We start from the raw sequence: 18178 nt of genomic DNA on the forward strand, positions 1-18178 counted from the left end.
GACAGAGTCCCAAACCTCATACCTGTCCAAACTTTATTCTTTTTTACTGGTCACACATACTGCATATTTCTTTTTCGTTTTGTTTTTGTTTTTTAATTTCTTCTTTCTTCTTTGTTCCTTCTCCAACAGTTTGTGTATACGTTTTTGTCTCTGGAACTTTTTCTGGCACAGTCTCTTCTTCTCCTTTTTCTTCTTCTATTTTTCTATTATGTTACTCCATGGAGTCAGCCATGTTTTCTTCCTGTTCCTCCTGGCTGCCTCTGTGCCTAGACAGGAAACAGGGAGTCAGGATGTGTAACACACAAAGTCTTCCCCGACTACCAAGAGCAGGGGAATTTCCCCAATGCCCTGGCCAAATTTCACCTAGTAGCATTAATAACACCTTTGGTCCCCTTTAAAGAGGCCACTAGTGTAATAGGACTGACCCACTCAAAAAGGGATAAATAAATAAAAATAAAAAATCAATTTTAGCTTTAAAAATACTTTAGAATTAAAACATATGCTTCATTTTTATTGTTTTTTAATTTCACTGGTAGACTGTGTTTGAGCCCCATCCAGATACTCTATTTTGCTAATTTTAAAGGGCTTCTTTGCTGCTTTGTTTTTAGTAATTATACTTCCATAAGCAACATTATACTAGATATGCAATGCAGAAATCACTTCTTCTGGCTTTTTCCCAGTCAGGGGTCACCACAGCAGATCATCTGTCTGCTCATTACTGGCAGTGAAGTTTTACAGTGTTGAGTTGCCAGCCCAGCACCCAACCTTCCACAGAAGGCACACACATGCACACCTATGGCCAATTTAGAGTGTCCAATCCACCTACTGCATGTCTTTGGGAGAAAATCGGAGCAACTGGAGGAAACCCACGCAACCACAGGGGAGGACATGCAGACTCCACACAGAAGGCACCCCAGTCGAGAACTGAACCAGAGAACCTCTTGCTGTGAGGCAGCAACGCTAACCACTGCACCACCTTGGCTGTCCACAATGCAGAAATCACTATGTAAGCTTTATTATATTACATATTAATAAAATATAGCACAAAAAGTTATCAAATGACCAAGATGAACTAGCAAAGAAATGCCCCTCTGAAAAAAAATTCTGTAAACAGAAACATAAACAGCAGGAACACACACATTATAAACACATTAGAAAATATGCATAAAAATGTAATAAAGCAAAACAGTAAGTAAGACCATGAACACAAGTTAAGCATATATTATAGTAATAAAGACATCAAAAACTCAAATTTAAGTATATAACCTCATAAGAAACAGAAAAAATATGTCTAAACGGGTAAAAAAGAAAAAGAAAAAAACACTTCCTAATGAAAGAAAAGTATAAACCCCAGAAACATGAAGTGAAATGGTATAGGCAGTGACAGGAAGTGAATAGAATATCCATGCAGAAAAGACCAATAGTCCTCACTTCGAAAGACAAGAGAAAATCAGTTATATTGTATAAGTTCTACAAGTCAGACAAAGAAAGATAACTGTTTTCATTTCTTGATCTGATTTTAAATTCACTTTAACAGTCTGTATCTGCTTTAGCTAAGGTCTTTAAGTCTATATTGCTAATTCTTGTACATAGCTGCAATGCACTTTTGCTGTTTCAAGTGGTCTAACTGTTGTTATTAAGCCCTGCTTTCATTACTTGTGTACTGATTGTATGTCAGGCTAGTTCACGACTTGACTTTCCATCAAGGCAGCTCCAGGCCAGTCAGCTCAGAGTTAAGGGTATATGAATTCCAAGGTTGCTGTTTGCTAAGATTTTTTTTAATTACTGTTGCTTTGTAATAGTCCTACAAATCAGAGAAATATAAGTGTTTTAATTTTCCCTCCCACCTATCCTTTTCTAGTTGTGTTCTTAAACCCAATGTATCTTTTGTTTTCTGCCCCTAATGATAATTTGACAACATAATTCCCTCCCTCTTCATATTCATTGACTGTTGACAATAAGCACGTTAAGTATCATTTTGCAAAGTCTCTCCCCTTAAACTACTCACCAGGCTAAAAGACATTTATAAAATTGTTTAATACTGAGTGTACTAATACTGCTTGCTCTGATTTTAGTATCAAATTAATAATTTTTTTACTACACTTAGTTTACTGGTTCTTGCTGGTGGCAGAAAAAGGTTTCTAAGCAAGTTGTTTTGCATTGAAATGTAAATAGTCAGTAGCAAGTCCACACCAACATTATTCCATAACTGAACTCCAAGCGGTTATAGTTACCCCTGCATCCCAGAGTAATTCTTGTCAGTACAATGGACAAGCACTTCCGCACAACTTCTCTAGCCAACTTGATTGAGATGGATATCTTGCGACAGTGTAAGAATTGTCTCATGCTGTCTAACGATCATCTATTACTCAAATAGCATAAAACAGTGTGTGAGAGATGTACATATATAATATTCTTGAAGACAAAAATCTAACACACAGTAAACTCAGACACCAAAATCATCAGCAGTATGCGACATGTCACACCTCTCCAAGGCCATCACAATACTCATAATCTATCATATGCTGAGGTTCTAAAGATTAACTTGTCTAAAACCTCAAAGACCTCCAAAACACAACACAGGCACAAAGCACACTCAGCATATTAAGCCTACTTTCTCACATAGGACAAGGAGTCCCAAAGTCATGGATGGTGAACCCGTAAGGCAAGCATTGACCCAAACAAACATTCTTGTTATAGGTGACTATTTTAAGACATCCAGATTTGCCTCTTACCTGGCTGAGCAAGAGAAGAGTGATGGTTAGTTGCTTGTCTGGTGCCATGATCCATCAGATCACACATACATTCAACTCCTTGAACAATAAGTACCATTATAAAGCTGCAATAATTCATGTTGGTGTCAATGACTTGAGGTGTACCTCCCTGGATTAAATGAAGAGAGACATGATGGAACTCTCAGACTATGTATCCAAGGTAGGTACAAACCTAGCATTGAGGTGCATTCTATCTTCTCCAAGGATGATGCCACAATATGATTAATTGACTTCAATAATTGGTTTAGTTTTTGGTGTCATTCAGAGTACAATATTTGTCAGCCTGGGAAGATATGATCAACAGACCATATTGCTTCACCAGGAATGGCCTGCATCTGTCCCCTATAGGGTTTTGATTATTGGCAAACACATTGTCCACCCCATAGTGCCTTTTTAGGCAATGCCAACCTGATAAACCTATCAACATAACAAAACAAGCAAAGGAAAATATGAAGGTGTTACTAATCAGTGCTAGGAACCTAAACAAGAAACTCCATTCCCTACAAGACCTTTTTATCCTGAAGACATTGATTTCTGCATAGTGACTGAGGTATGCTTTAAAATAGTGAAGAGGATGCTTGATGTGCAAGGCTATAATGCCTTCCACACATTCAGACCAGCTACTGCCCAGGAGGGGAGGTGGAGATGTGTAAGTCTACATTCAGAAGAGATTTGCATCATGGCTGGTAAAGCAACATAATGCACTAGAGCTGGTGAGGCAGCATGATGCACTAGAACTTCTCTGTGTCAAAATAACCATCATAAAGGTCCCAAACCATATATTAGCTAGCCATAGAGCTCCCTCTATGTCAAAAGAAAGACACAACTCCTAGCTACAGGAACTAGAACACTCAGTATTAAACCCAATACTATTTTCTTAGGTGATCTAAACTATCCAAATATAGACTGGGAAACCTACACCACCACTAGTACACAAGCACAGAGATTCCTGGACCTTGTCAATACAAATGTCCTGGAACAATTAGTCAGAGTACCTACTAGGGGGAATAATATCTTGGATCTTGTCCTTACCAGTATGACAGCATCTTGCACCATCCCTTGCATATCTTCATCACTTCTTAGGTTTGACCATAAAGCAGTCTCCTTTGAAATAAAACTGAAACCAGAAATCCTTTCCAACAAAGGTACCTTTGGAAATTTCTTTAAGACAAACTATCTACTCCTAAGTGATGATCTGTCAAGCTTCAAATCCCAATCAAACCCATATAACTCCACTGAATATTTATTTATTTATTTTTTTATATTATTTTACATTTGTTTACGGGGATAGTCCGACTGGATACATGTCCATTTTCAGTGGAGGCCAGGGGAGAAAAGCTCCACATAGTCAAACATACAAAAGGTTACACAAGAAGTTAGAAAACAATTAGAATATATATAAAAAAGTGGTAATATACCTTATGTACTTTGGTTTAGAAGTGTTCCCTAGTATAGGGACTCACAGTTCTCATGGACAGACACAATTACAAGTAAGATTGGATACATAGCACGGTGATGTAGTTAGATGTTATGATAATTACTGATTATGCTATGATAATTACTGATTATGCTATTGTTTTATAACTTAATCTGGGTTGGTACATGGACATAGCCAGTTCAATTTGAGATATTGTTTGAGGTTTTTTTGAAGAGACTTTTGGAGGATTGTAGAGTTATATAGTTTGGAAAGGCATTCCAGATTTTGCCAACAAAGTTGCTGAACAGGGATTCACCAGCTGAGTTATTGGCTTTGTGGGTTTGGACCGGTAATTTGTCAGCTGACCATAGGGATCTCAGGTTGCTATATGGCTTAATAATATTTATAAGAGAGGGGGTATCTTTAGGGTGGTACAGAACTTTGTGCGCTATTAAGAGTTGATTGAATTGAATTAAGCTGGACAGTTCTAGCCATTCTAGTTCTTTCAGGTTCTGGCAGTGATGGGTTCTATAGGTGGAGCCAGTGGTGAGTCTGGCAATATGGTTGTAGGTCTGGGACAGCTTACTTAGTTCAGTTGCAGAAATGTACACCACCACACTATACCAGCATGTAAACAGCTGAATAGATGCAGCTGTACCCCATAAGAACAAGTGCAGAGTTAACCTAGAAACAAACCCACATGGTGGAACCATAATATCAACAAGCTTTATAATAAAAGGAAAATAATTTTGACAAAAAGTAAGAAGAGTAATTCCCACTGAAATAAACAGCTCAGAAGCTTAATAAAATCTACCAAAGCTAATTTTGAGGCTAAAATAGCTATCCAAGCAAAAGGCAGTCACAGCATTTTCTTTACGTATGTTCATAATCTCAAAAGCACAATGCAGTAGTGTGCTGAGCTGACTGCGAATGTTACCTACACTTGGATGGTGCAGTGGTGCAGCAGTAGCGTTGTCACTTTACAGCAAGAGGTTCTCTGGTTTGATTCTCAGCTGGAGTGCCTTCTGTGTGGAGTCTGCATGTGGGTGGTTTTCTCCGGGTACTCTGGTTTCCTCCTACGTTACAAAGACATGCACCAGGAGTGCTTCTCCCTGGGTCTCCACTGAAAATTGGCTTTGTTCCAAGTTGGACTTTCCTGGTAAACAAATGTTAAATAAATAAATAAAATAATAAATATAGCTAACCTACTGGCTGATTCCCTCTGTATGTCCCTCAAAATATATCCAAAACTGGCTCACCTACAGCCGTCACACAAGACGAAGACCTAAAAGTAATATTAAAAGCTAAAAATACTGCATCGATGGGTCCAGACAATATCCTTTTGGACGCATCTTACATAGCATGAAGCATGATTTTGTCATGCCCATACCAACATTGTGCAATATCAGCCTCCAATCATGTCTTGTGGAAAGAAAATGAAGAACACCTACAGTCATTCCCCTGCATAAGGAAAGGCTTTCCACCAACACAGACAATTACAGACCGATAGACAGCAGGATGGTGTCCATGGAAGTCAGAATCCATTAAGGAGTGCATAACAACTCACCTGCTAAATCATCTAGCCCTGAAAATGGATGGCCCTGGAGCAGCAGGCCCATACCCAGCCTCGCCGGCACTGGGAGCTGAGGGGGGCTACACCCTGACAAGTAGGAGGGCCACCTCTGTGGCATTGAAGCCCAGAGTGAGGTCCTGGGTGGAGCTGCTGCGGGTGTAGATCTTGCTGGTAACAAATATTCAAATGAGAACTTTGAAGGCTGAAATGGAGAAAGGTTCCATGTGAACAGTAGTTGAACATGAGTCAGTCAGTCCTGAGAGATAAGCGAGCTCTATTCTGAAAGAACGGGTGATGGCCTCCATTGCCCTCAGCCGATTGAAAAGGAGTCGGGATCAGATCCCTGAACCTGGAGCAGCAGAGATGGGTGCCTCGCAATGTCAAGTGCGGTGATACAAATGATCTCAGAGAAGTTGGCGGGGGATCCTGGGATAGTTCTCTTTTCTTAGTAAAGGGCAGGGCACACTGGAATGGGTTCACCCTGAGAGACGGGCCCACAGCCTGGAAAGCATCGCAGTTCCAATGGCTTCAGGTGAGCTCTCAACAGCCATTTAAAATCCTGGGGAGAGGGTGTAAGTCTCGTGCAGGACCGTATCCATATCTGCAGCAGGTCTCCAAGGTGAACAGCCTTTGGCATGTTAGAGCAATGTAGGTAAGGGAAATTGGCAAGCAATATCCATAACTTCAGGATAAGGATTGTCTCTAAGGGCTGGTTCAGTCAGGCTCAGGTGTAAAGCAGGGCTGGGTGCATGTAGTGGCTGGAGGAGGACTTGCCCCCTTGCTGTGCCCTCCCCCTTCTGAGGGGACTAGGGATAGGCGGCAGTGACTCTGGATGCACACTGGGCCCTTCCTGAGGATCGCACCGGCTGTGGCGGGTGCCGGTTCTAACTGGCATTCTGCATCATCCGGCAGCTAGCAGCTGACTTAGAACTGGTGTGGACATGGGGAATGCGACTGTTTAATTAAAACAAAGTATCACAAAGGCCTGAGATGGGTGTTGATGCAATATAATTTCTGCCCAGCGCTCTGAACATCAACGTGAAGAATTCAATGAAGCATGGGTAAATGGCAGGAGTAATTATGATTCTCTTAATGTAGATAAATGCCCAATCATCTAACTCGTGATGTACATGAATGGATGAACAAGATTTCCACTGTCCCTACCTACTATCAAGTGAAACCACAGCCAAGAGAATGGGCTTGGCAGAATCAGCAGAAAAAGAAGACTCTGTTGAAGTTGACTCTAGTCTGGCACTGTGAAGAGACATGAGAGGTATGGAATAAGTGGAAGGCCTTGGCTGCCGGTGAAATACCACTACTCTTATCATTTTTTCCCTTATCCAGTGAGGTGGGGGGTGAGCCCCACCAGGGCTATTGTTTCTGGCTCCAACCGCCCAGGCATCTGAGCATGTCCCACTCCAGGGACAGTGTCAGGTGGAGAATTTGACTAGGGTGGCACACCTGTTAACGAGTAATGCAGGTGTCCTAAGACAAGCTCAGGGAGCACAGAAACCTCTCTTGATGCAGAAGGAGCCTCATATGCAAAGTCATAAAAAGACTTATCATGGAATTAGTCAATCAGGACTTAGAGAACCTCCAAACACTAGTCACATCTCAGTATGGCTTCATCAAGGACAAGTCATGCTTACTCAACCTGGTGGATTTTTTTGAAAAGGTTAGCAAAGCAATGAATGAAGGCAAAATGGTACACACTGCATACTTCAACCTGGCCAAAGCTTTTTACACAATTTCCTTACTCAGGTGTAATAGGAAAGCTAAATAAACTGGGAATAAATGCTTATGTCATCTGCTGGATTACCATCTGGTTTACAGATAGGATGTGGATAATCAAAATATGGAAAGTTACCTCCCAAAAGAGACCAGTTACCAGTGGAGTCCCCTGGGGTTCTGTGCTGGGAACTCACCTTTTGGCATCTACTTTTCTGAAATAAGACCAACACCAAAGGGCTCTAGCTGACTACGTTTGCAGATGACTGAAAGCTAGTAGCAGTCATTGATTCCCCAATGACTTAGCTATCCTGCAGGAAGGGTTCTGTCAAATAAATAATCAGTGACAAAATCATGGTCTGAAACAAATGCCAATAAATGCATTATTGTATCTTTTGGGGTGTCATCTACTCCGGTGAACTACCACATTAAATATACACCCCTAAGAGCTGACCCAGTTGTTCAGGACTTGAGAACTTATATGGACTGTGACCTAAATTTTGACCAATGTGTGTCTGTTGTTGTAAGAAAGTCCTATATTGCACAGCTTGTAAACAAAGGAATTGTGTCTAGATCTAGGAACATTATTGTCCCCTTTTACTCAGCCCTCATTAGGCCATTCTTTGAATATTATGCCCCTTTTGGCATGTATCAAAATTGGAACATCCACAGGCATGCCTTACTAAAAGGATGCAAAGCCTGAACAACATGTCCTATGGACCAAGTCAAAGCCATGTCCTGTATTCTACAGACTGCTGAGAGATGACCTGTGTCTGACATACAAGGTATCCTCTGACCAATTACTGATGGATTACTGCACATCAGCAATCCAAATACCATCAGAGATACTCAGTCTAGGGATCTAAACCTCTTCTGCAACATCAACAGAATGGTTTGGAGGAATAGATGTATTTCTCAGATGATACCACTGCTCTGGAACAGACTCCCCATCCTCCATCCACATAAAACAGAGTTCATTCCTGTTCATTTTCAAGTGCAACTTAGATCTGTGCATAGGAAACAGAAAATGTACCCCAGGACTGCCCCTGTACTAATACAGATGCAGCTCCTAAATGTTTTATCCCATGCATGGGTTCCTTCAAATTATCTATGGTATGATCCCAGTTATTCTCATTAGGGGTAGTACATAATTATCGACCATAGGATAGTTAAAGCCAATCTTTAACCAAATGAGATAGGTTAATTTGAACACCAAAAGGGAAACTGGCTAGGCTTAAAATGGCCCACAAGGGCAGCTAGCCTAGTACTTTCATATGACCCTATGAACCTATATTAAACTAAAAGTTGAACTTAAGGTAAAAATTACAAGAGTAAAACACGATATAAATACAAATGCATATTAAAGTAGTAATGAAAAACAAATAAAAATCACATCTATGGAATGCATTCTGATGAGTTATTTCACTCTAAGAACAACATACTGTTTGCCAAACCAGCTTAATTAAAATGATTGGATTTACCACCAAAATGATTTCCCTAGTGAACATTTTCTAAACTGTGCAACACAGAAAACAGAATACATGCTTTTGAAGCATATACTTCTAGGTTTCAACAAATGGACTCATTCACCCACCAGTACTCAGTTAATAAGGTGCCATATTCCCATTTGCAAGCAGGCTGGACAGTACTTATGTGTAGCTTTGTGTCACAAATAATTTAAATGTGAGAAAATATTTTAAACTGAACAATTAAAGACATTTTTGTACCTTATTTGTTCAGTATAAATCATTTTGTAACACTGGAACAAATAAACAATGTAAAACAGAAGGCAAGCACAATAAATAATATAAACGGAACTATAACATAAATATTTAAAACCAGCTTTCTTTCTCATTTTCCATACAAAACCAGAAAGTGAAGAACAGTGCATCAAGTAATAATATAACAATAAAGTTCAGCTGAAATTATAAACGTTTATCAGAATGATAATCAGTATTCCATATGATTAGATTCATAGATAGTTATTAGGCATGTGGTCAATATTCGATTTGTTTAAAGATTCATTGGTGTGTACTAGGCTAATGACCACTGGGGACTTTTTAAGCCTAGGCATGCATCCCAAATCTCTGGCAAGTTCTGGCACACTTGATAAGTGTAAGCAGGGGCTTGAGATATTTAACATTTACAAGCAGGGGCCTGGGAGATGAACCAATTACAGGCTGTCTGTGTCCATTAGAGACACAGGTGCCAAACAAGGGATGAATTTCCTGTTCCCCAGCCAATTGTTCAAGTTACACTTGAACTGGTTTAGGGAGGAACTCTGCTTCACATGGATGGAGAGACTGTTCCAGAGAAAGGGTAGTCTCTGGGACACATACCTGTCTCTCCAGCAAGTCCTGTTTATATCACAGGCAAGGTTTAAGTCTTTAGAACAAGTAATTCTAGTGTTGTTTGTTTTGCAGATATGCAGGAGGTCCGCCATGGTGGGGTCCAATAATGCCTTGCATGCCAAACATAGATTTCCCCTCCCCCCAAAAGCATGTAGGATACAGAATACAGTACTAGGGCTTTGACGTGGTCTGCATAGTACATGTTACTTATGCCTCATATTCTTTTAGTGAGGAACCTCTGTATATGGTCTAGTTGTTGGGCGCATTTAGTTAGGTATATGTCAAAGCGGTCATTGTAACTGGTATGATGAATGCTGATTACAGTGGAACAATGACCTCCTTGGACCTAAATGCCATACATTTGTTTATAAGTGGCACATGAGTGATTTATTTCCTACTGTAGATACACGATGGCTAAAGGCTAGATTATTGACTATGTGTGACTGAAAGTCCCTGACTACGGGGTCAGCTCTTAGACTGTGTTGTCAATAGGATAGTTACCAAGGGTTGATGACTTCCCAAAGATACTATTATACATTTCTTGCCATTTAGTTTTAGTCCATGTCTGTGACACAATTTATTTGTCTGTATCAGCCCTTTGTAGAGAATGTTAGTGCTGGTGCGGGGATTCTGTGACTGCTCCTAACTTGCAATCATTTCATATTTGGTCAGCAATAGGCCTTTGACATTGGCCTTGACTTTACAGAAGTAGATGCTAAAAAGGAGTGGTCACAGGACTGATCCTGGGGGACTTCACTTGTCACTGGCCTCTTTGCAGAGGTGGTGTCCCAATTCTAACTTCCTGTGTTTTGTCTGCAAGTTAGCTGACTATACACCTGGTAACATAAGGATTTATACTTAACCTCTTGTGTTTGTCAACAATGCCCAAGTGGGGTATTGTGACAAATGCCTTGGCCATGTCAAGGTAGGCAGTGTGAACTGTTTTGTCATCCATTGCTTTGGTGATCTTCACAAAGAAGTCCACTAGGTTGAGTATGCATGACCTGCCCTTGACAAAACTAAACTGGTTTGAGTCCAGTGTCTGGAGGTTTCCTATGTCATTAATGATCATTTCCATGACAATTCTTTCCATGAGTTTGCATATGAGACTAGTGGGACTTATGGGTCTGTAGCTTCCAAGGTCTGTAGATGGTCAGGCTTTGTGCAGAAGGATGATAGTTCCTGTTCTCCATCCACAATGCACAAAAACGGTTTGGAGGCTACAGTTAAATAGTGATTACAGAGGACCTGATAGGTAATATCACATACCATTTAGAAGGCAGCCTGAGATACTGTCTGGGCTCATTGATGCAGTGTTCTTGAGCTTAGAGAGAGCACTGAGTACCTGTCCCCCTAGTGATAGTCGAAAGAGTTATATTTGATGGTATTTCTGAGGGGAGGCTGAGGGGGAGAGAGATGTAAAATTAGAGCTTACTTTGAATGCCAGTAGTTTTGTTATACCTTCTGGCCCAGTATAGATGGTTCCATTAACAATGAGCTCTGCACAAAATTGTATATTGTCTTTGATTTTGTGGACATAGCTAAAAAATGCATTGTGGTTGTCCTTTGCCTGGGAGGCCAAACATACCTCAAATTTGGCTTTGTTAGACTTTATTTGTGCTCTGAGTTGTTTGTTAGTTTGAAGAGAGCACTTTTATCCTGTTGGTGCTACACCTCATAACTTTTGCCATGATTTTCTTCCTTCCTTTATACAGCCAGTTGATGATGTAATTCCACTAGGGCAGCTTCATTGTGTACTTATTCCTGGTGGGTACAAGTGCCTCTTTACAGCTATTGACATACTCGTGTAGGTATTCTATGAACAGTTCTGTGTAGGCAGCAGTGTACTCATGGCTTGGGGGGAGGGGGTCTTGAAATTTTGCCAGGTTATCTCTTAATAGTAGGAAGTTAGCCTCAGAGAAGTTCCTGAACATTCCAGGGTTAACTGAGGTTCCAGGTCTTATTTTTACTTCAAGCGAGACCATTTTATGGTCTGACATTAGCAGAAAGAACATTCCACTGATTATGCAGTGCTCTCCTGTATTACTGAGGACCAGATCAAGCATGTTTGCACTCCTGGTCCATGGATTTACAATCTGGTCCAGGGAGACTGTGTTTTAAAATGCAGGATTCTCTCTATCTGCATGTTTGGTGTTGTATGTTTTCATTCATTAATGCATTTCCCACACTCCCCACCTCACTAGACATCTTCACCTTTCTTTCTAGCTCTCTTTCTTCAGGGGTTTTTCTTGCACGGTTTTGGTGTGTGTGTTTCTAACATGTTCAAGTATTGATTACTAAAAAGCATGATTTTTATTTTCTTCTCATTATATTTATGCTGACCATTTACCTACTCTGTAAGGTAAGTGCAGATCTTTTCTGAGTGAAGTGATGTTCCCTTTGCAGTAAAGAACTGTAGCATTATCAACGTGTTGTATCAACTGTGCCTTCCCATCTGCTGAACTCTTTCTTTGTAAAGACTGCAGATCATAAAGGTCCAGGGCAAATGCCTGTGATACTTATCTGTTCCAGTAATAATATGCAGAGCTACAGTTTTGATAGTCAGAAAATTGAGTACGCTGCAACATAATGGTGCGCAACCAGTTTAGTACATGCTGCCCACACATCAAATCTTTAAGATGAGTAGGGAAGAGCACAGGAAAAATTACCCTTAGTATGGTGTCCTTGAAATCCTGCAGCTCATCGGCATGCATTCCTTAGCTGTGTTTTTCATATAGTTCTGTATATATCTATTTATCCATGTGTGTGTGTGTGTGTGTGTGTGTGTGTGTGTGTGTGTGTGTGTATTTAAATATATATATATATATATATATATATATATATATATATATATATATATATATAGATATAGATATAGATATAGATATGTATATATACGTGTGTATGTGTGTACATGTATATATATATATATATATATATATATATATATATATATATATATATATATAAATAGATATACTAGTGCTGCATTCTTTTACTTGATTACATTATGAGTGAAAGAAAATAAAGGATTTACTCCTTTCACTTCCACTCATGTCAGTTGATATTGCCAGGGATCATACTTCACCTAAAAGAAATTAACCCACTATTGTGTTTTACTTACACCTCAAATTATTTCTGTTGTATTCTGTGTCAAACAAAAGAGCAAAAGTTACAAGCAAAAGCCATTTTTTTCTCTAAAAATACAATTCTAGAAAATACACATCTGGTCTTCACTTGTGTTTTTTACAATTGTTTTTTTAGCATGGTTTGAGATTATTTTTTGTTGTTGTTGTTGTTTATGGTATAGATTGCATTATTTGTGAAAAGAAACAGAGGGTTTAGTCTTTTTATTTTCTCTGTGATTCAAGCCATGATGGTGATACAGTGATTCTGAGACTTGGTAATTAATAATAATAATAATAATAATAATAATAATAATAATCTTATTTGTTAACCAGGTAGGCCCACTATCACATAACCCCTTTTCAGGGATTGCCCAGAAGCAATGTTTTGTGAAGTGACGTTCTCAAGAACACAGGAAACAAACGAGGGTTTAGGAAATCAAACCCTGTATCCAACAAGCTACAGCTTGCAGCCTTAATCTCTGCACCAAATGCCAAACCCCAGGCTAACATTGAGGAAAGGGAATTCATTCTTTACTCTGCTGTTGTGCAATGTTGGAGTTAGTTTATTTATACTCATGGAGATGTTGGGGTACATACACATTATTAATGTAAGGAATTTAACATAATTCAAAAAAAGTCTAAAACAAAATTTGCTGAACTCCTGGATCTGCCTTTGCCAATACCCAGCCTAACTCTCTCCTCTCATTACTCTTACTTTTTACTTCTCTTACCCTCACCCTCTTTTATCTGTTTATAAACTTGTCAAATCTATTCCACTGGGATGTATCCTTTCTCTGATCTACACATCCCTGACCTTGCTTACCTGTGCAACTTGCTGCCACAGAAACTACCACTGTTTGTTCATGCTAATATACCCTACTGCCTACTGTCTCATCTAAACTGTAATGCACTTAAATACATAACAACTATGGCTATATTTTACATTTATGATTGTATTCAATAGATTTGTATACTCTTAATTATTGTGTATATTCAGTGTATGCTACTTGTGAAGCTTTTTCTCCCCAGGCCTGCTCAGTCAGACATACCCAGTCAAAAAATGTTGAAAAAAAGAAAGAAAATCTATCATGTGAATGTAGGCAATTATATTAAAAATGTAGCATTTCTGGTGTGAATTATTTTTTATCCTCTTTCTGCTAATATGATTATTATGCTTGGCAAAAAATGAAAAAAATATGAATGTTTCTTTTGAAAAACTGAAGACTATAAAATTAGACACTTATGAGTATAACCGGTAACTAGATTTGACAAAATGTCGCATGAGAATCGTATGGGGAACATATGAATTTAAACAAATCGGTCATTGGCAAACCAAAACAGGGCTTCAGATTTACATTTCCTCTGTAGATTTGCTTTGATGTTTAATCATCAAAATAACATCTTTTTTAGAAAATTCCTTTAAAGAATGGACTGCACTGAATGTTATTTCCAAACACACCAGGAGTTTTAATCTTAATTCCATGCACATCGTAGCCAGATAAAATATTTAATGAGTGCACAATTAACTTGCTCAGCCTCACTGTTAAAGTACCGCAAGGGATCAATAAATCCTTGGCAGTAATTTTATGTATGTTACAGTTGCATAACAGCTTCTGCCATTCCCTAGCTGCATTTTGAATATTCTCCATTTACTGCTTTATAAAGTAAATGTGCTTTCTAGACTTTCCAACTGGCAAGTACATTTTTCCCTAAAGCAAGCTATCCATTTTGCTTTTTATGACTCTATGGTAAAAGTCATGCTGACTTATCGACTCCAGGGAAATATGTGACATTTTATTTAACATATTGACTTGGGTGAAGTATATAGCATTTTACTTAGCTTATTGTCTCAGAGGAACATTGTAACCTTTTACCCACATTGTGCCCTGTCATTTCAATTGTACAGTCCATCCATTTGCTGCAATACTGTTCTTAGCTCAGCACTCAATGTCTTCAAGTAGCAATTATGAAATTGTGCCTTGCAGGGTGAATACTGTGGGATGTACATACACTGTCATGAACTTCTGTACAGTAAGGCTAGATAATAAGCCAGTCAGTAGCTACATGAGTTGAGTTGATCTTGTTTATTTCTTGTCACGTCTACTGGCAAAATAAAACATTGAATCTATCTCAAAGAAGGTAATACTTTGAACTTGAGGATTTATTTTTCATGTCTAATATAAATCTTCTGATATACTTATTTTGAATTAAAGGTCTTTGCTACTTTGATACTTATTTTGAATCAAAGGTATTTGTTATTTCAGCAACAATGAATAGCTGTTCTGCTTGTTGTCACATGGTGTTAAAATTTCTTAGAGTTACTAACTAGAGTACAGCATCTTTCTTATAGTGCCTAGAATGCCTGTTATAACAAAACAATACTAAGTGTGGCTGCAGATTTAGAAACTACAGAGAAGGATTTATAAGCAGAATAGGGACATTTTCCATCATCCTGACAATACAGACCATATGCAGTCTAACATTGCAGAGGCATATGGCTGTGCCTTACATGTCGTGAGCAATCTGCTTTGCTGTTCTAATTCCATTTCCCACCCACAGCAGCTTGTGAAACCTGTGGATTGTCTGCTCCTTAAATCACTTCTGAGTGAATGCTTTGTTATGGAAGATAGAAGGAGTGGTCCTCTGAACTGTAATAAGCGTGGCAACCAAGAATTTTGAGTAGAGCATTCACCAATCCTCTGGGCTATAAACCTAGTAACCACATATTAAACTACAATTAAAACACTGGACTATGTTCAATTTTGGGGTGTGGAGCTTGGTATAATGATTAAGGTGTTTATCTCATAAACACAAGGTACAGTGTTTGATTTTTCACATATGGAATGAAAACTGGCAAGTCTTAAAAGGGTCCATAAGGACAGCTAATCCAGTACTAAACTATGAAGTAAAGAGCTGCAAAAGGCTCAGCATGTGTCTACTAATTTTACAAATGTTTTGTTTCTCTTTTGTAACATACTGGCAAGCAGGGGCAGCCAAAAGAACAAATAGCTGCAGAGAAAGAGAAAGACAGTCTAGAGGCTTAAAAGAATAAATAATTAGAAGACTGACACCAGGTAAAGAAGATACCCCCCCCACACACACACACACACACACACACACACACTGCACTGCAATTTCTAACAGGATATCAGTTTGCTTTAGAGGAAGTCTTCCTTTTTTAGTGTTATAGGATCATGCATGATGACTAGATTTACCTGAAAACTGCAGCACAGGTAAACTACTTCCTGTTCCATTGTATATTTTACACATAGCTAGAATATGGCAAGTGAAGTTACTTAATCACTATGACATAGACAACATCACTGCTATTTTCACTTTTATGGACTGGTAATCTACAATAGAATATTAAGACTATGAGCTGTTAAAAGAGATTTATCCTGTAATCTTGACTCTGATTCCTTCTATTTCTACCTGTAGACAGCATGAATCTGAACAAGTCACTTACCAGGCAATGCTGGTAGGTTGCTCCTAAAAGGAGACACTTGGGCTCAGTGAGCTTACCTAGTCAATAAATAAATAAAATGGACAACAAGCACACCCTCTACTCTCATTCAGGGATGTAATTGTTGTAAACGGGGAGACTCACTATTATCAGCTAACCATTGCTCAGCAGAAAATCTCAAATGTCTGTTGCACTTTTACAACTAATGTCATTATTTATCCTCTTTTCTACATTAAAATTGATATACACAAGAATCTTTGATCTAAGAATTTAATTCTGGTTATGGGCTTGCTTTGGCACATTGCATAAAAATTGAGGTTAAGGGATTTAAATCCATAGCTACAAGAGATGTTAGTTGTATATGTTGCCCTAACCTGCTGTGGTAGACCACCAGATGTGCAATATTTATGTACTATCTTACAGGATAATAAGATTTTTAAATTCATGATCTGTAAGACCACTAGAAACAGGACAGTCCAACTGGACAACTGGTGTCCCTTTTCAGTGGAGTCCTGAGGAGAAAAGCTCCATACAGTACATCATTTTTGGATACAAAGTGAAAATATTTCGTTACATAGTGAGAAAAAAAGTTAATAACAGTAGAGAAACATGCTTTACATAATAGCTATAATATGTACAATAGAACCAATGAGCAATTTTATAGCACAGTATTGCAAGGCTTTTACCAAGTAGTATTATGTACAATATCTACAGTAAGTATTGGAAGAGAACAATAACTATGAACACCAGAGGCATAAGGGAATAAAGTCTCACTCTGGGATAAGGCTCCAGGGGGTGCATAGTAGTTACAAAGATGGTTAGTGTAAAGGTATGATTTAAGGAGGTTTTTGAAAGTGGAAGCACAGTTTTGTAATCTGAGGTCAGGGGACAGAGTGTTTCATATTTTAGTGACTTTATTAGAGAAAAGAGATTCACCAGAGCTGTTTTTACATGGGATTGTATTGATCAGAGCTTTATTAGTGGATCGTAAATGTCTATTTGAGTTGTAAAAGTTTAGAAGACCAGTCAGAGCAGGGGATTTCTAAGGATAGTATAGTATTTGGTGGGCTAGGTTGAGTTGATGGTAGCATAGTTAATTAGGAAGTTTGAGCCAGTGTAATGAATATATGGATTGGCAGTAGTGGGAGTGTGATTTGGCATTGGTTATGAATCTGTCAGTTTTGTTGTAGCAAATGAAAGTTTGTTCAGGTTGGTTTTATTTAGGTTTATTAGAACTGGGGATGCATAAAGTAATGTGGATAGGAGATGGGTTCAGGATATATCAGTTCTAGATATGGAGGTAAAGTACATTTTACAATGATATAGGGTTCCTAGCTTTTTATGGACTTTGGAGATAGCTATAGAGATATGTTTGCTGTATCTTAGTTGTGGGTCAATTGTAAGTCCTAGTAGTTTGGCCTCTGATACTGGGATGATGAGGGTCTTGTTGGGTGAGAGTATGGAGAAGATGGGGTAGTTGGTGGAACAACATACGTTGCGTTTTCTTGGGGTTTAATATCAGTTGTGTCTTACTTAGCCAGTTTTCTATTTCTGTAAAGGATTCTTGGGCTTTTTGCTGGAGAAGTTGGATTCTAGAAGCAGAGGAGATCAGGGTTGCATCATCTGCATATTGAACTATGTCAGCTTTAGTGGTTGCTAAGTGGAGTTGGTTTTTAAATATGTTAAAAATAAGGGGGGCCTATAATAGAGCATTGTGGGATGCCTAGTGTGGCAGGAAGTGGTG

This window comes from Protopterus annectens, chromosome 11.part0 (assembly GCF_019279795.1).
Source record: "Protopterus annectens isolate FY-2018-M chromosome 11.part0, PAN1.0, whole genome shotgun sequence".
NCBI classification, from domain to species: Eukaryota; Metazoa; Chordata; order Ceratodontiformes; family Protopteridae; genus Protopterus; species Protopterus annectens.